This window comes from Pinus tabuliformis, chromosome 1_1, assembly GCF_031772625.1.
Source record: "Pinus tabuliformis cultivar Carrire ecotype Pingquan chromosome 1_1, CPIR1, whole genome shotgun sequence".
Lineage (NCBI taxonomy): Eukaryota > Viridiplantae > Streptophyta > Pinopsida > Pinales > Pinaceae > Pinus > Pinus tabuliformis.
This window is the reverse complement of record NC_142297.1, coordinates 222,649,417-222,669,915: the sequence shown is the minus strand read 5'-3', so window position 1 is coordinate 222,669,915 and position 20,499 is coordinate 222,649,417.

The following is a 20,499-nucleotide window of genomic DNA, read 5'->3' as shown; positions in this document are numbered from 1 at the left end:
GAGGATCCGAAGTTCTTTCAATGCTGGGAGGATACCTTTAATAAGATACAATACAATACATTATTTTCATGATCTAGCTGAGGCGGGCATTCCCATGCTCAGCTTTATAAATTCATTTTCATGTACATAGGACAGACAATCGTATGAGTGTAGACTGATGATTCTGATAGAGCCATCATCCTTTTGAGTGGATGATTATTTGTGCAGCAATGATGTACATTTAATGTCTTTATTTCCCTGAATATATATCGCAGCCCAGATGGATGAAATTAGATCCGGGGTCTTCAATCTCGTCCGATCTTCACTCAAAGTACAAGTCGATCCATGTGAGAAATGTTCTGAAGTCGAACATGGAAAGACATCGCTTGATTACCAGTTAATGATGTAAACTGTTAACAAGCGCGAGAGGAATCATCGATAATGATAATGAACCTCAAGGTACTGCAGTACAATTCACGTGGTGTGAATAAAGGACTTGGCGTCGAACACCACGCAAAATCTTTCGGTCGAAGGCCATTGATGTAAACTTGTCGCCGGAAGTGAGAAACTTGCCATTGAGGCATGCAAGCTTCAAAGTACTGGATGGGGTGTTCCTAGATCAACTTCTTGGATAATGAACTGATGTCGACAAGAAGTGATCCGTCACAGGAGGGCCTTAATGAATCCCACATCAATGACATGGAACGGAGCAAATGATTTTAATGGAGGTGAAAACGATATGGTGATATAAGGTTCAGGGCGGCGGTCATGAAATAATGGAGTATAATGTATGGTAGTGGGTGAGACACAGGTGAATTCTCTGAATGACTTCTCTTGAACATATCAGTGACACTGATGTGATGGATTAGTAGCATTAACCCCAAATGTGGATGGTATGGCGTGACCATGGTGATGTGACCGGTGAATGAAACAACCCAACCTGACTTGGACACAGAGCGGAAGTGTCATGTTCAAGAGTGACTTGCTACCAACAAAGTTTCTTTGAGTTTTCTTCCCAATTTTCCCCAGTCATTGCTGACCAGTACCTCTTTATTTTTGTCAAGCTTGAGGAGGATAACATATGCTTGTTCTATAATTTTCCCTTCGGGCAAACCCATCGCTATGTTTTAACGAGCCTAGCGATAGTGAAACTCGTTCTCGTCTATAGACAAGTTTGTCGCTATTAATCTTTTTAACGAGTTTAACAACAAAGATAACTCGGTCCTTTTCAATTTTAGAGAGTCTAAAAAGGGACATAAAGGTAACTCCAAAATTCCTTTTTCGTCATCTAATACCTTAAGTCTGAAAAAGTATAAAACAGTACAGAAGGGATGGATTTTTGATACTTTTAACGAGCCGAACAAAACAAGCGCTCGATCATTTTGTGTAATAATCCCTCAAGTCCAAAAAGATTAAAATCTAGAGGAGGGATAGCACTTCCTGTCCCTTTAACGAGCTAGAGAGGCCAATGGCTCGGAAATCTTTTCATATTTTACGAGTCAGTTGAAAAGAGCTTAAAGGAGACTCGTCTTTTGAGGAACGAGTGATAAAACGGGTAGCAACTGATTCCAGGTAAGGTTTGGAATTTTCCAATCATGGCAATGTCGCAAGGATGGCTAGTGAAATCACTCTTCATAGCTGTTCCTCAAAATGGGTAAACAATCAAATGGAGGTGAATGATCGGCCAATGAAAAAGTGGAGGTGACGGTGCAAAAACGACCAAGGCTTTAACGGCTGAAGTACTACATTCACGATGGTTATTTACCGGGGAATAGTTCATTTTTTAACGAGCTTAAACGCGGGTGGAAACATTTGCTCGTGTCTTATGTTTATTTTTTAACGAGCTTGAACTATGTGCTAAAACTGCTCGATTAATCCAGTCGTGTGATAATAATGTCTCATATAAAACGACAACTTTTAGAGTTTTGCCCCGCATCCTTTCTTTATGCAAGTTAGGAGACGACCAATCCTACGAGTTTAAAGGGTTGGAAGTCCTACAAATTAAAAAAATAAATAGTCGCTCTTCACTTGCACGCCAAAAGGCTTGCATGCCCCCAGGTATAAAACAGAGTTTCAAGGTTACCCCTTCTTTAGTCCATTAAAACATTTGTTTTACCGAGAGAGGCCTACCTCTTACAGGTTACCAAAGATTGCTCCATTTACAGTGCAAACAAAACACTTCTTCGGCGATGTCTATAGAAATATACAAAGGTGAGTGAAGGAGGCTACTCCACTCACATAACTTTGACAAGAGAATCTTATTCTAGAATAAACCTCTCTTACAATCACGGACGGGGGTATAGACTAGTCATATTCTCTCGCGGAAACCTACCCTATACCCGAAGTTTTCCTGCCGAAGCAGACCAGGGTGCATGCCCCCTGGGTTTCAGTCATGTCCCCCCGAATCACTCGCGCTCATCGGGAGGACTGACTGGAGATTGAAAAGACCATTTAGGGATGGTATATGACTATTTGCTATGCGTGATCCGGGAAATGAAAGCTGGTCTATGAGCTTGACCACTCTTCCTTCGTGCGGAAAACACATTACTCTAAAGAGTGAGGAGACAATTGCTCCCATGCAATAAATATAGTCTCGTCCAAGGAGTAGATTGTAATCTAGGGGTCCTTGGACTACCATTACGTTCATGTGAATGGTTTTCCCTCTCAATGTTATGGGCACATTGGGAAGCATCCCTAATGGTCGACTGGTTCCTTTATCAAAACCTGTTAGATTTCTCATCTCAGGCAAAATCGATGGCGAACCAAGCGCTTTCCAAGCAGTTGAGGAAAGGACACTCACAGAAGCCCCTTCATCTATGATGGTACCAGCCATAACCATTCTATATATTTGAATAATAATTCGGAATGGTATACTAGCTGGTAAACGGGGTCTGCCTAGTTGATTCCAGTCAAAGGAGACAACTAGGTTGCTTGGAGGTGGGACCGAATAGACGGTCGGGTACGACTCTGACGAACTTCCTTCCTACGGTAAAAGAACGGGTAAATTGTCCCCATGTTCATTGGAATCTGTGCTTATGAAAAGAATTTGGACGGTGTCATCCTTGTTCTCTTCAATGACTGTATCATCTGAAGATGGAACCTCTGAAGGCAAGACCGGGTCAACTGCCGCCTCGAACTTTTGACTTTCGTCTGGTATGGGTTCAGATGTTTTATCTTCAATGATAGATGCTTCGGCTGACCACCTAAGCGGCCCAGCCAAATTTTCAACTAGTGACGGACTCGGCAAGAGTTTTTTATATCCAGGAGGAAGTCGTAACGGTGAAACCGGATGATCATCCAAAACTCTTTTAGCTTCATCTAAGAAGGGAAAACGGTGGACGGCATGATTGCCTTCGCATAGTTTACAAGGAAATCTATATTTTCCTTTTTGTCCTGGGGCTTCACTTTCACTAGTTGACGGTGTGTTTTCAACATGATCATCAGAGGTTGACGACACCGGGTTGTGCAAACGAGGAGACCAGTCCCTTAAGATCCGAGGGATGCAAGGACAATATCTGTGATAGTGGTCTGCTTTGCAAATGACACATGGCGATTTAGGCCTGGTCGGTGCAGTGTGTGGATTTTCGCTAGATGACACTCGTTTGCCCCCATTCGCTTTTGTCTCCTTCTTCTTCTTCTCTTTCTTCTTCTTTTCCTTCTTCTCCTTAGGTACTTGGCTTTTGGCTTTACCAGCCCCATCAAGTGAAGAGGAAGGAGGAGAGGAAGAATTAGAGGAAGTAGAAGTTTGGTGGGTAACTCTGGACTCGTCTAATTGCTGATTCGATTGTTCAGGAATTGTGGTGTTCTGAACGACAGAGGTTGAGAAGAGCCATACAGGAAAACCAATTGTCAGTCCTGGAAGTGACAATGTGGCCATATGGGGTGCACCAACATCTCCCCAAGAGGAGAAGGGACTAGGATTTCCTCCAAGGGGAATTCCTTGGTTGGTGGATTCCATTTTCTCAACCCAAGATCAACGTAGGAGAGGGTAATGAATATTCCGTTTAAAATAAATTTTAGACGCTTTGACACAACTTGTTTTTTCAATTTTTAAGAGTCGAGAAAAAACAAAAGATGACTCTAGTCTCCTTCGATTTTAAATGAGCCTAAAGTGACAAGTGCTCAGATGGACCTTTTCTGTTAAGGAGTCTTAGAAGGAACGAAAGGGACTACTCTGGAAATCTAGGTAGAGGGAGTACCAAACCAATCGCAAAACTGCAGAATACTTTTTACGGTACGACAGTCAATCTTCCCGAATGCTGTGTTCAGTGCATTGCGATCGATAGGGCAGCAGACATGGCTTCCTATGGATAAAGGATTAAGCCTATTGGGGTCTCCCAAAATATACTCGACGGTACGTGGGAGCGCAAGTCCGTACTGGCACTTATCGTCTCAAAGTGGAGGAATCACCCAACCATCAGTGAGAACAACAGTTACTAGGCTTTACGACGTCGGAATACGTCTCTAGCCTAGACTTCTAAATGTTGTGTGTTAAGTTCCAAAGCGTTGTTAGATTCATTGAATTTATTTTAAGTTGATCTTGTTTATGAAGTTTGCCTTTTGGGTTCACCACGAGATGTAGATGTAAGTCCTAAAATGCAATCTAAGATGATAAACAAACCTTTTATCTCCTTTATGCAATGAAAATCCTAGCTACTAGGGAAAAGAAAGACAGAATCTTTTCATAAAGAGCAAAGAGCACACTCTAAATGCACTTTCCTAAATCAAGCCAATCAGACTGTCTATATGCAAATGCACATGCATGTGTTTGTTTTTCGACTTTCTTAGTTTATGAATGCTAAAAAGAAAGTTGATGTACAAATCTGAATTTCTTTTCAAGCGACAAATATAAACAAGTTTCTTTTTGAAATCAAAAAATGGAGATGATTACGACACCTTACGATTTTGAAATGGATACTTGTTTTTGACACTAGAAAATTACAAATTCAGACCAAAAGCAATAGTAACAGGATAATCGACCATCAACAGCAATCAAACTCTTTCCTAGGACTGAAATCGACACTTGCGACAGTTTCAAATCAAAGGGCGACAGTACGATTATGCTACTTTTGCAAAGGAGAACTGTAAACGACTCAACAAACACACAAAAACATCTACAGTTCTTTTGTACAAAGGAGGCGGAATAACAGTAAGGAAAAGGGGTTTCAAACAGACATATACTGATCACAGGCAGCAAAATTCAGGAATAGAACTGGAAAGAATGAATCACAGAAGCCACAACTGCACAGAGCTAGTCTGATCAGCGCACCTGTAACACAGAGAATCTGAAATGTAGCGCAGGTTGTTCACTCGGGAAGTGCGCTGAAATTCAGAACCTCTGAACAGTACCTGCGCTGGGCCAGAAACGAGACTCTGTTCGAGTTCCGGGTCACAGTTTGCAGTTCAGTTCTTGGGTTTTGGCCGAGTAAAAAGAAATCAGTAATGCAACAATCAGGGGTAGATCTAAGGAGGATCTAAGAGCTATCACAAGGGCAATCAGATAGTTTGTGAATCAGTTGTTTAAATCATAAACAGATCCAGTAGACGGATTGAAGTAGCAGTTGTCTACTTTGCATTTGTTATGGCAAATGCAGTTCGAATGCTACTTGTAAGTTTATGAAACAAACAACAAAGAATGATAAACAAACAAACTAATTAGCTCCCCAGCGGAGTCGCCATTTTGTTACAGGGAAAAGTGTCTATTTAGAACTGCTCTATCCCACTAAGGTGTGACAGCTGCCTTAGAAACAAACAGAGAAAAACTACTTTTGTTTTTCCTTTATGGATTATAGATAGAGAGGAACAGAAAGACCAACCTCTGTCTTGCGCTAATCCTTCAATTCGATCCCTCTCTTCTTTGATAGTCCTCAGCTACCTGCTCCCTTGCACGCCCAGCTTCACAAAGTACCTGTAAGATCACAGAAGCATAGCACTATACAAAGACATGGATCTATAATCATAAACAATCTAGGATCAGATATAAATTGACCATACAAATGTAACCAGCATCAATGATACAAAAGCATGGAGGAAAACTCAAATATTTTTTATTGATAAACAAGAAAAGAGCCAGGAGGAGTTACAACCAGTTGTTCTGACCCAGCATCAACCTCCCAGCAAAGAAGCCCCTCTTCACCTCAAACAAATCTTAGATCACCCAACAATCTGATGTTTGTCTCAGAAAACCAACAACAATTCCTTACAATATGCAAAATTCGAACCCCTGGATCTCTGGGATGAGGGATCCATATATAGATATCTGTAAGGGGGATGAGTCAACTTGTGATTTGATTAGTGTCTTCTCTCTTATAGTTCTTACTTCCACTTGGAGACTGAGGGCCTCTTACTCATCCTTGGTCAAATTCAGTGAGGCAAGTGTCACAGGAGAAGATTCTGGAAGCTTCCATTGCCTCTCCACCTCGCGGAATGACACTGGCATTTGTCGTTTCTCACCCATCGCACCCCATAGAAGGGACTTTTGAAATTCAACACACCCTCACAGTGTATTTGGGTGAGATGCAACGCACCTAGCCAGTGGAGTAGCTGCAATGATCATGTTTTGACCAATTCTAAGTAGTTTCTCATGGAGAACTTCTGGGAGAAGCTGTAATCTGTTGACCTTGTTCCTTTAGGGGTTAGAACAACACTTTTAGGGACTTAGGAGCCCTTTGTTTATGGACATTTCATGCTTGGGGTTGTAGGGCCCAAAAATGTCTATAACACATGTCATACTAGACCCACATCATACCAGCCCAAGGGATTTGGTATCCCAATATAGTTAGGCTACCTTAATCCCATCCTAGTATGCATTAATATTTATTAATTAAGAATTAAGAATGGATTAAAATTTTTTATTAAGGAAAGATAGGCTTGTAGTAAATCATGATTTCTTAGTTATAAACATTATTTCCTTTTTTCAATTTTCATGTACCAAACTATGATGTGCACCCTTGTATTGGTCCCCAGCCCACTGGGCATAGTCACAAACATTGATTATCTTATTTCTTTAATTATGTGTTAAACATGATAATCACACCTTAATAGAGGATTATCATTTAATCTCATGTATACCATTTGATAGATTGTATGTAGAAAACACATTATTTCAACTACTCTGGTATTTTCATCAATTCAATGAAACCCTTAATAAACCATCGTTAATTCCTTTGTATAACTTGCAATTTATTTAAACTTGTTCAAAGAGCTATGTTTATCAATTAACTAAACATGAACAAACAAGTTGTCATAACTACATCAGAAGAGTTATTGTCCATCTATCAAACATTGTAAATCCTTTGAACAAGTTAACCCTCTATATTCATAATCCATTACTATCAAATAGGAGAGCATAAAATCATAGTTTATCATATTAAACATGAACAAGATAATGAACAACACAGTCTAGAAATGCATTAAAATTCATAGACACACAACATATCATACTAGTCACAAGCCTAGCATTGAACATCACAGTTCATGATTCAAATATGCAACTACAATATACTTATATGTATATCTTAAGCTAGATGGAAACTAAAGGAGGCACTTCCACTCTCCACCCAACCATAGCCCAGCTACACAGTAGCCTTCTAGTAGTAAACCACCCTCGAGTCGAATCCAATGTATGAGGAAATGATTGTTTTGGGAATTCAAACAAAAGGCTTGGTTCAACACTCAGAGTATGGAGCCCACTATGGTTTTTCAATTTCCCTCTAATAGCAAGCACCAAGGTGGTTTATCAGTTGTACCAAAAACAACCACTTGGGTGGTTATCAGCTATTCTTAGCAGTAGGCACCATATTGACCCACTCTTTCCTTTGAGTTCATTCACATGGATGCACCCAAGGTTCAAATGGGGTGTTGCTTTGTCTTGGGAGTTGGAATCCACTCTCAAGGTGGTTTCTCAGTTGCCTTTTCATAAAAAGCACCATAGGGGTTTAATGACCATTGTACGTGTGGTTTATCGGCTACTCAACAAGAACCACAGTGACCCATAATTCCCTATCCATGGGTTTTATCATCTATATAGAAAGCCCCACAACGATTCGGTCATCCATTAAGCCTCCCACTGACCACACATGCTTAGACAACATAATCAAGTGGTCTCACACACAGTTCAAATGGGATTCACCCATTCTATCTTCTACTTCTAAAATCTTTGGTGTGTGTTGGAAATAATACTGAGAGGGGGGGTGAATCAGTATTATCAAGTCAAATATTCCTTTTTCAAATCCAAATGATATACGCTACTTCAGTTAATTAAACCCGCGTATATACACAACTATGTAGAAGGAAACCCATGTATATTATGCAAACTTATAATTTACTTTATCTTTCAGATGTTGATTGTTAATCTGTGTATCAAAATCAAATAAACAATAACCACAAACAGTAAAACAGAGCAGAAGACAATCACACACAAGAACACAAGATATAAGGTGGAAACCCAATGTGGGTGAAAACCACCTGCTGCAATTCGTCTCTATCTTCTTTTAATTAGAAACTTCTTTTTACAAAGTACTGGTGCAGTCCTTTACCAGTATGCAGGCTGCAACCTGCAGAGAGCTACAACCCTCTCTCGTTCTCTAGCTTCTCCTAGAAGGGAGCTACAACCCCCTTAGCTCTTGCACTAGCCAAGATACTAGTACGTAGGTGCTAGCCTACAGAAGGCTACAACCTTCTCTTTCTTCCAGGGACCAAGTTTCATAAATTTTCAGACTGGATCCATGAACATCAATCAATCATCAAGAATTTCTGCATCAAACAATCTCCTTTTTACCAATTAGCACTGGATCAAGTAGACACTTCTCTGATAGCTATACCCAAATCACAGTAACAGTAACTACACACCAAATTCTGAACCCAGAACACTGCAGCAAGATCACAACTCAAAAGGTATACGCTACTTTAATAAGCTGAAACCTGCGTGCATACGCTTCACTGAACCTGCATACAAATCTATAAAGAATAATTCACTCTTTCAAATATTCATACACTAATTAACCCAGATTATTAGATTTATAGATCAAGTATGCGCCACATACAACTGATCAAAATCATACAAAGATACTATCATTCAACCCTTAAGATTATGACCCATTAATAGAACTTATCCTTCTCTTTGCGCTAAGGTTCCTCCTTCATTCAGATCCAGATCTGCACCATAACCTCAATCACCAATATTTCAGACCTAGCACATATTAGATATTCAATAATAATTCAGATGTTCCTTTGCCAAATGATCTCCTTCCTCTTTTATAGTCTTAGGCCTTCCACAATACCATGGTCCAAAACCATAATAAAACAATACCATGGACCCAATACTTGGGATCAACACTTCTGACGAGATACCATGGTCCAAAACCATAGGTTCAAATACCAAGGACTAACTACCACGGACCAAAAGTAAGTTCTCCAACATATACGCACTTGTCCTTACGTGAAAGTGCATGTATACACATACACGCCTTTGTAACGTCTAACCCACGTGTATACGTGCCTTAGTCTAGATGAACCTGCGTATATGTCTTTTCCTTCATTCTAAAAGCCTGAACTGAGATCTACCACCAGATAGAGTTGCCATCAAGGACAACACCTGTGCCATAGCTCCAAACCTGTGCCATAATGCCAACAATCTCCCCCTTTGGACTTGATGGCAACCCCAAGATCAATCCCAAGATCCTCAAAGTCATTCTTCCCCTTTGTCATCAAGGGCAAAGGGTTGTGCTCCCCCTGAGTACATGCTGAAATCTCTGCCCTGTTGTGCTGACCATGCTCCCCTTGACTTTAGGCAAGATCTGCAACAAGATGTTCTTCAAGAAGAACGATGACTTAGACATCATAAAAGACCTTCCTATCACCAAAAGACTTAATACATACATCCATCACCCAAACAAGTGGGGATCATCCACCCAACCAAGTGGGGATTCATCAGAAATTTACATATGTCAACCAAATACATTACATCTTCATCCCAGGCATAGTGGGGAAACCAAAATAGGCTGTTACATGACCTTGGCACCATAAAAGAGATACATGACATAGAGACGAAATATCTAGAGCAAGACTTATGAAAGTCACCAGCAACATTTGTCAATTACCATTCAGATCAGTAACCATGATTTCCTTCTGTTCTCCCTCTACATTTGTTCCACCTGAAACCAACAACAGCTGTGAACTAGAACCAAAAGCTTCTAAGATAATGCCAACAATGCAGCATTAGAAGTTTATTTGCTCCCCCTGAACCTGTGCCAGATGGTCTCTGTTAGACCCAAATCAGACTAACTTCAACCAGAGCCTGTCCCTACAGATATCCATCAAACCTCCATATACGCGGCTGTCTTTGCACAAACCGGCGTATGTATGCGGATCCTCCTTAGGCAACTTGCGTACACCACTTTTTCTCTGAAACAGACAAGTTTAACAGCAAGATGATGCATCAACTACTCCCAGCTTCTATCTGAGGTATTCAAAAGTGTCCCTGGGCAGTGGCTTGGTGAGTATATCAGCAACTTGTTCCTTAGAGGCAACATACTCCAATTTGACCTTTTGTTCCAACACTTGTTCCCGGAGAAAGTGATACTTGATCGGTATGTGCTTGGTCTTTGAATGCATGACTGGGTTCTTTGAAATGCTGATTGCACTTGTATTATCACATAAGATGGAGATAGGTGGAGTACAAGTGATTTGAAAGTCCTGCAAGGTTTGCATCATCCAAAGGAGTTGAGTGCAACAAGATGCAGCAGCCACATATTCCGCTTCAGTTGTAGATAGAGCAATTGAACTTTGTTTCTTGCTGAACCAAGATACTAATCTGGAACCCATAAAGAATGCACCACCACTTGTGCTTTTTCTGTCATCCACGCTTCTAGCCCAATCTGCGTCTGTATAAGCATGAAGAGTGAGATCTGTATCTCTTGGATACCATAAGCCATAGTTTTGAGTTCCTTGAAGATACTCGAAAATTCTCTTTACTGCCTGAAGATGGGTTTCCTTAGGATTTGCCTGAAATCTTCCAACTATTCCCACTGCATGCATGATGTTTGGTCAGGTACCTGTCAAATAAAGTAGACTTCCAATCATGGATCTATAGGTTGGTTGATGCACTGCTGCTGATTCATCATTTGCACTGAGACTGCATCCTGTAACCATAGGGGTACAAACTGGTTTCGAATCTTCCATGCCATACTTCTTCAAAATCTGCTTGAGGTACTTGGTTTGAGACAAGAAAATACTGCCTTCATTTTGTTGGATTTGTAGACCAAGAAAGTATGTCAGCTCTCCAAGTAATGACATTTCGAATTCTTTCTGCATCACCAAGGCAAAGTTTTGACTCATAGCTTCTTCATTGCTGCCAAAGATAATATCATCTACATACACAACAAGTATTAGCAATTTGTCATTTTCAATTTTTATATAAAGATTGCTATCTGCTGATCCTTTTGAAAAACCTTGTTGATGAAGGTATTTGTCCAAACGATAGTACCAAGCCCTTGGAGCTTGTTTAAGACTATAGAGAGCCTTTTTTAGTCTGCATACAAGATTTGGATCATTCCCAAGAATGAAACCATCCGGTTGCTCAATGTACACTTCTTCTTCTAAGTCTCCATTCAGAAAGGTTGATTTCACGTCCATTTGAAATACTTTGAACTTCTGAAAGCTTGAGAGAGCAAGGAACATTCTGATGGCCTCAAGTCTAGCAACGAGAGCAAAAGTTTCTTCAAAGTCTATTCCTTCTTATTGAGCATACCCTTTACAAACAAGTTTGGCCTTGTTTCTAATCACTTCCCCATTTTCATTTAACTTGTTCTTGAAGATCCATTTTGTTCCTATGACATTCTTATCTTTTGGTCTAGGGACCAACTCCCAAGTGTTGTTCTTCTCGATCTGCTCAAGTTCTTCATCCATTGCCTTGACCCATCATTCATCTTTGCATGCCTCTTTTACATTTTGTGGTTCAGTGGAGGAGAGCAATGCCAAATAGCTTGAGGATTTTGCAATTGTTCTTCTTGTTTGTATACCTACCTCTTTCTGCCCCAAAATTTGAGATTCTGAATGATTCTTCTGAACGTAACTGGATGGAGTCTTCTCTTCTATCCTTATCTGTTCCTCTAGTGCCTCTTGAGGTTCTTCTTCATCATCAGTCTAATTTGAAGGATGGTCTTCATCCTCTTCTATATTTTCATAATTTACTTGCCTAGGAATGTTTCCTTATTCATCAACCACTACATCAATGCTGTCAGCAATTCTTCCAAGTCTTTTATTATAACACTTATATGCTTTGCTGTGGAGAGAATAACCAAGGAGAATGCCTTCATCTACTCTAGGTTCAAACTTGCCAAGATGTTCATCATTATTCTTAATATAGCATTTGCTTCCAAAAATTTTGAAACGTTTTACCGAATGAGTCTCACCATACCAGAGCTCATGAGGAGTTTGAGTGCTGTTCACCCGGACATTTGTTTTTTTGAGAATAACAACCGCAGCAAATGCAGCTTCACCCCAGAAAGTTGCGAGAGTTCCAGACTCATCAAGCATTGCACGAGCCATTTGTTGAACCGTTTTGTTCATCCTTTCCACTACTCCATTTTGCTTAGGAGTCCTAGCTGTAGAGAATTCCCTTCTTATTCCATGTTCTTCACAAAAATCGAAAAAATCATTTGAGGTAAACTCCCCACCTCTATCAGACCTGAGGCACTTAATCTTGTGATCTGATTCGTTTTCTACCAAGGCTTTGAAAGATTTGAATTTTTCGAAGGCTTCGTCTTTGTGCTTCATAAGTCCTATCCAAACCATCCTGGAGAAGTCGTCAATGAATAATATAAAGTATTCTTCTCCTCGAGGTGACCTTTTCCTAGATGGACCACATACATCTGTATGGACTAGTTGAAGAGGCCTGCTAGCTGATCCTTCCTTCTCAGGGAAGTTAGTTCTGGTTTTCTTACCAAACTGACATGATTTGCATATTGTATTGTTTGGAATTCTGATGTCTAGAAGACCATGAACTGCCTGGTATTTGCATTCTTTCCTTATCTGTGAAAATATTAGATGCCCCAACCTTCGGTGCCATAACCAGTGTTCATCATTCTTGCTCAAATAGCATTGTTGTTGTCCTTCTTCAAATATGTATAAATTATTTGGAGTTCTTATGCCTTTGATCACTGTTTTTCCTGTATCAAGATCACGAACACTACATCCATTTGATTGAAATATTACCTCAGTTCCTTGATCACACATCTAACTGACACTCAGTATATTATGCTTCAAGCCATCAACATACAAAACATTTCCAGCTTTGACTTTTTCTTTCAACTGAACAGTGCCTTTTCCTTTTATGACTGTAGGGGTATCATTTCCAAAAGAAACTTTCTTTCCTTTTTCTAAAGCACTATATGATTGAAGTTTTTCTTTATCACCTATCATATGCTTCGAACATCCACTGTCGATGTGTTAGCGCTTGGAATTTCACCTCAGGCTGAAAAAGGTAAACTCCAAGGCAACATCAAACCACTTAGCCTCGTAGCTAGCCCTACGGGGCAAGAGAGGGCTCTCTCCGGTTTATCTCGGTAAAGATATTCAATGGGCGAGATAACCAATAGGGAAACACTGATTTTAGGCTAGTAAACTGATCAAGAGGTTTGATTTGGGATTTTTAGGTTTTTTGGTGGAAAATTGGGGAATGGCAATTTCAGGTGCGGGGATTGGACACAGTTTTTGCAGGGGGTTCTTTGGGGCGAGGTAGGAGACAATATTGATGACTTTGATAGAGGTGGATGGATGAGAATGACCGGTGAGGAGTTAAGGAGAGAAAGCAATAACCTTGAATTCCCCTTAAACAGTTGAAAACATTGATATTAAGCAAACTTAAAAGCAAAGCATGACAGTCATGAATTCTACTTTAACACTTCATTTGCCTAATTTGCAGAAAGAAAAGTAAGGAAATGATTCACATAACACACTTACAAGCACAAAGAGAAACACACCATCAATACATGTGACCACAAGAATCCCAAAAAGGACTGCAAAACCCTGGTCTTCCTTTGCCAAAAATTGCAAAGATACAGTGAGTAATACAATAAGAGCTTCTCCCTCAAGAGTCCAACCTTCCAACCTCTGAAAATGACTAAGAAAATACATAATATAGGCAAGCTAACACCTTTCCTTGCCTCTAGGGGTCGAGCTCACTATCCTAGGAGCTGTTTCAACCAATTCTAAAATGAGCACTAAAATCTAGGCAGTCAAAACAACTTGCCTCTATAAGCTAGGAAACCAATTCATTCATTAAATGTTTGCTATTTCATGAATGAATATTCTAGAATAGGTCAATAAGTGTCATGTCAACATTAAAATACATTAATTACATCAAAGAGGGTGAAAAATCCCATCACAAGTCAAAACTGGTCAAAGCTGGGCGAATTCTTGAGCTGTAGATGAATTCCTGTGAAAACTGCCCAAAGGGTCGCGCCCTCTTTCTGAACGGGTCGCGCTACTTTGGAGCTAATTTTGAGGTACTTCCAGGTGTCCAAATGAGGCAAAAGTGGGCTTGTTGGAAAGGTCTGGATGTCTACTTTCCAACCCAAGTGTAATTTCGGAATTTGGTGGTCATTTTCCCCTCCCAAATTGCAATCTCCCAAGACTGCTTCCTGTGTGTCAAAAATGTGGCAGAAAGTCATTTTTTGCTTGTTTTTTGACTTTCTGGAGGCCCAAAACTTGGTGAAATTTCTTAGTAATGGCTGAGCAAGTGTAACTTTCCATGAAAAATCCAGAAATGCTGAGTTTTCCCAAAATGGAGTTGCCCAACGAAAGGGTCGCGCGCCATTGGTGGAGAAAACCTGTGTTTGGCACAAAAAATTCACAATTGACAAAATTTTCTCCAAATTTCTTGAAATTTGGGCTGGGAGTCTCTAATCAAGTACCATGCTCAGTCAAAGAGGCTTTGGCCAAAATTGGGAGTGGATCAGGCCTTTTCCGTCGTTTTAGTGCCTTGGCCAACCTCCTTGGATCTGACGATTGTAATTTTGACATTTCTCTAAAACCATGACACCTGTGCAAAAAGTGAAGGAGGTTTTTCTTCTTTGGCATGTTATGGACAAAAACCTCTCTCAGTTTTCCCAAATGCATCTTTTATTGCTCTGGAACATCATTTGAGTGCGACTTGTCCCGATGTGTGAAACAAGGAATTTTGTAGAAATGGAGCGAAATGAAGGGGATAGGGGGCTTTTAAATTCGTGGGGAAATTTTTGGGAGTGGGGAAGGATGTTAGGAAGCAGGGGAAAGTGGAATCTCAGAGATTGAGTGAGGGGAAAGGGTCCAAAAGGGCAAAACACAGGCCCAACCTAGAAAATTCCCAAGTTGTAGCTAGAAACTAGGGTTTGTGCAAAAATGAGGAATTTGGGGGATCTCAGTGATGGAAAGTGTTTGATAAGGTACATGAAGGATAGGGGAAGGTGTATGAACATCTGGATACAAGTTTTGCTAATGATTTGACCATTCAAGAGAAATTAGCTTTCAAAACCCTAGGAGAAGGAAATGACCTTGCCTAGGTGCAATTGAAGCATGAACAAGGTGTAACATGATCCAATGGAATCTAATATGATGATGAAAACCCTCTGAATGATGATACACTCAGCTGAATGATGACATGGACCGACATTTGGACAACTTTAGAAGGAGTTAAAGCAAACCATAGACCTAATGCCTAGTGACCAAATTTTGCTTGAAAACTCTTTGAAATGACAAAATTTGACCTTAACACTTTGAAACCACTTTGTAAGAGAATATTTGATCACTGGAGGAAGGCTGGAAAGACTGACACTAACATTGGCTCCAATGGGGATGGTAGCTCCTTGGAGGTACCAAGAACCTTAGACCTCTGGGAGAGCAGACCAATGCTTTTCAATCATTGGGCAATGGAGTCAAAAACTCAAATTGAAATGCATGACTGAAAATTGATGACTTGACAACACAAATTGACTCTCACTCAACTAAAAACCGACTCAATGCTTAAACACAACTGACAAACTGGAAATGATGCTCAAAGTGGAGCTTATTGATCAAAACCTACTCTAACTGTTTCATTCATCACCTGATCAAGTGAAATGAAACAACCAATGCAACCAAGTAAGTATTCCATCTGCTGTTTGAAATCTCCGCAAGTTCTCACTTATGACCAACAAGAGAGAACTACTGAAAGGCAACTCCCATGACAACTTAGAAACAGATCCATTGAATGATATGAATTCTCTATCCGCCTCCAAAAACACTGCATAAGGATCATGAAATTCAAGCACACTGGAACTTAGCTCATCCAATGGATTACTTCTCTTCTCCTCATACCATGAATGCAAACTTTGATCTGAGCCTTGTGATGAGACCTCTGCTAAAAATGACAAAAAAACCGGCTGCCGGATCAAATTCATATCAGCACATGTTTCAAGCTCACATGTAATCAATGGAAAAAGACGTTGATTGCAAACCTCTTCCAAAACATCAGCTATTGGATCATGAAAAACTTGAAAAGACTGCTGCAATCCCATTTCTATTGGTTCCATTGTGATTACATGATTGCCTACATGCTGCTCATTCTTCACTGAAGATGGACTATGCAAATTTCCCTTCAAAAACTGAAATGATTCAAAACAGAAAGGTAGGGAACCTTCTTGTATCATTTGATCAAATATGTCAACTTCCATGCCTTCATCTACAACTTGACAACCAATGGCATTTGGGGGCTGCAAATCTGAATATGAGAAGTCTGGAACAAGGTTTTTATTGCCTTCAAGATGGTCTAGATCAAGATTTGTTGACAGTTGATTCCTAATTTCATGGAAGTTGTCTTTAATGAACTGACATGAATAAAAAAAAAAAAGGTAAAGATCCTTCACTTACTTCAAAATTTGCTGCACTTTCCTCATCACTGTCATAGCTGATATGTGATGGCTGAATATTGTTTTCAAACTACTGAAAATGAACTTCCTCCGCCCACAAACTAGCTGCTGATTCGTCTGCAAGATTAGCTTCTTTTTGGAGAACATAATCATCATCATACTGATCAAACCGAGGCAAATCATCGGTATAAAAGACATCATCAAGCATGCAGGTCATATCAACAGTTCTTTCTTCGCCAAGATGATCTACAAAACAATCATTATCAGATCTATGACAACTAGGATAAGAAACAAAATGTTTTGGATCAGCAATTTGTTCTTCTTCAATCAGCGAGCCATGAGCTTGAACATCATAATCATTTCTTGCGTTGATCTTGTCCATCATCCTTTCCACTGCACTTACCAAAATGTCAAGCTTCACCTCTAGAGATGTTGATTCTTCCGGATCTATGTTTTTCATCTCTTCTTCCTTCATCCTTGCCCGTCGGATCAGCAGATGCGCCTCTACATTTACTGCACTGTTTTGCATCTCGTGAAGTGTTGCAATGTCCCTTTCTCTCAGCTGAAACTCCATCTCCGGATCAAAGGCACCCGGATAGTGCAAGAGAGCCGATCTAGGAGAAGGTCTTATATCAACTGGCATCGAATAATAAACTTGGTTAAACCTGGCCGAAAACTGTTGTACTGTCTCCCCTGGTAATCTTTTCAGCTGGTTATACTCTTCTATAATCAAGAAAAGGTTCTGCCCAATCATGCACCTATCGAGAAAAACTTTGACAAACTGCTGGAAATCTGAGATGCTCACATCAGGCAGGGCTTTGAACCAACTCTTCACTTTGGCTTGCAAAGAAAGAGCAAAAAGCCTTATGCTAACATCTTCTTCATCAACTTCAAAAAGATCTAGAAAATTCTCAACATTCTGCACATGTTGCTCGGCATTGACATTCTTACATTCACCGTCAAACCTTGGCAAGTATAGATCATAATTTTTAGGGAAAGCATGAAGAACAGAAGGTAAAACAAGATGTTTATACCGATCTGGAATTTTGCAAGGTGTAGGGATATGCACAGCAGGTATAGAATTAGTCTTGGTCTCTTGAGACTCATCGATTTGAAGATGGGCATCACAAGATTTAGAAGAAAGGTCTTGATCAAGCTCAAAGGCATGCAAATCTTTGGTATTCACAATCTTCAAAGGGAAAGAATCAACTGCAGGCCGAGGATCTTTTCTCAAGCATAGTATACTTTGCAAAGCCTTCTTGACATTCTTGGGAAAAGAGAAGAAATAATTTATGACAAAGAACAAAATTTCTTGGATGAAATTCCAACTTGAATACCTGATCTGTCCATGTTGTCCTTTCATGTTTTTGTTGGTCGGGATCATCCTCCAGTGGAGTCTTTGGATCTGATCTCGAAATTGATTTAGAGTTGCCAAGTGAATGATTTCAGCCTTTCAAGTGTCTGATCGTTTTCCACCATCAACAATCAGATCTGAACTTGATACATGTACTGGGCTGAAATGCAAATGAAGTGTTGAATTCACAAGCTCACGGAGATTGACTGAAGCAGCGTTTATCTACTTCCGCTTATGCAAAGCAAAAGCGCTTCGAAGGCTACCTGGCTTAACTTCAGGCTCCGTCTAAGACTTATGAGACAAACACATCAATCAACAGACAAGTTTGTTCTCCCCAGTATGGTCGCCAATATGTTAGCGCTTGGAATTTCACCTCAGGCTGAAAAAGGTAAACTCCAAGGCAACATCAAACCACTTAGCCTCGTAGCTAGCCCTACGGGGCAGGAGAGGGCTCTCTCCGGTTTATCTCGGTAAAGATCTTCAATGGGCGAGATAACCAATAGGGAAACACTGATTTTAGGTTTTTTGGTGGAAAATTGGGGAATGGCAATTTCAAGTGCGGGGATTGGACACAGTTTTTGCAGGGGTTCTTTGGGGCGAGGTAGGAGACAGTATTGATGCCTTTGATAGAGGTGGATGGATGAGAATGACCGGTGAGGAGTTAAGGAGAGCAAACAATAACCTTGAATTCCCCTTAAACAGTTGAAAACATTGATATTAAGCAAACTTAAAAGCAGAGCATGACAGCCATGAATTCTACTTTAACACTTCATTTGCCTAATTTGCAGAAAGAAAAATAAGGAAATGATTCACATAACACACTTACAAGCACAAAGAGAAACACACCATCAATACATGTGACCACAAGAATCCCAAAAAGTACTGCAAAACCCTGGTCTTCCTTTGCCAAAAATTGCAGAGATACAGTGAGTAATACAATAAGAGCTTCTCCCTCAAAAGTCCAACCTTCCAACCTCTGAAAATGACTAAGAAAATACATAATATAGGCAAGATAACACCTTTCCTTGCCTCTAGGGGTCGAGCTCACTATCCTAGGAGTTGTTTCAACCAATTCTAAACTGAGCACTAAAATCTAGCCAGTCAAAACAACTTGCCTCTATAAGCTAGGAAACCAATTCATTCATTAAATGTTTGCTATTTCATGAATGAATCTTCTAGAATAGGTAAATAAGTGTCATTTCAACATGAAAATACATTAATTACATCAAAGAGGGTGAAAAATCCCATCGCAAGTCAAAACTGGTCAAAGCTGGGCGAATTCCTGAGCTGTAGATGAATTCCTGTGAAAACTGCCCAAAGGGTCGCGCCCTCTTTCTAAACGGGTCGCGCTACTTTGGAGCTGATTTTGAGGTACTTCCAGGTGTCCAAATGAGGCAAAAGTGGGCTTGTTGGAATGTTCTGGATGTCTACTTTCCAACCCAAGTGGAATTTCTGAATTTGGTGGTCATTTTCCCCTCCCAAATTGCAATCTCCCAAGACTGCTTCCTGTGTGTCAAAAATGTGGCAGAAAGTCATTTTTTGTTTGTTTTTTGACTTTCTGGAGGCCCAAAACTTGGTGAAATTTCTTAGTAATGGCTGAGAAAGTGTAAATTTCCATGACAAATCCAGAAATGTTGAGTTTTCCCAAAATGAAGTTGCCCAACGAAAGGGTCGCGCGCCATTGGTGGAGAAAACCTGTGTTTGGCACAAAAAATTCACAATTGACAAAATATTCTACAAATTTCTTGAAATTTGGGCTGGGAGTCCCCAATCAAGTACCAGGCTCATTAAAATAGGCTTTGGCCAAAATTTGGAGTGGATCAGGCCTTTTCCGTCATTTTAGTGCCTTGGCCAACCTCCTTGGATCCGGCGATTGTAATTTTGACATTTCTCTAAAACCATGACACCTGTGAAAAAAGTGAAGGAGGTTTTTCTTGTTTGGCATGTTATGGACAAAAACCTCTCTCAGTTTTCCAAAATTCATCTTTTATTTCTCTGGAACATCATTTGAGTGTGACTTGTCCCGATGTGTGAAACAAGGAATTTTGTCGAAATGGAGCGAAATGAAGGGGATAGGGGGCTTCTAAATTCTTGGGGAAATTTTTGGGAGTCGGGAGGGATGTTAGGAAGCAGGGGAAAGTGGAATCTCAGAGATTGAGTGAGGGGAAAGGGTACAAAAGGGCAAAACACAGGCCCAACCTAGAAAATTCCCAGGTTGTAGCTAGAAACTAGGGTTTGTGCAAAAATGAGGAATTTGGGGGATCTCAGTGATGGAAAGTG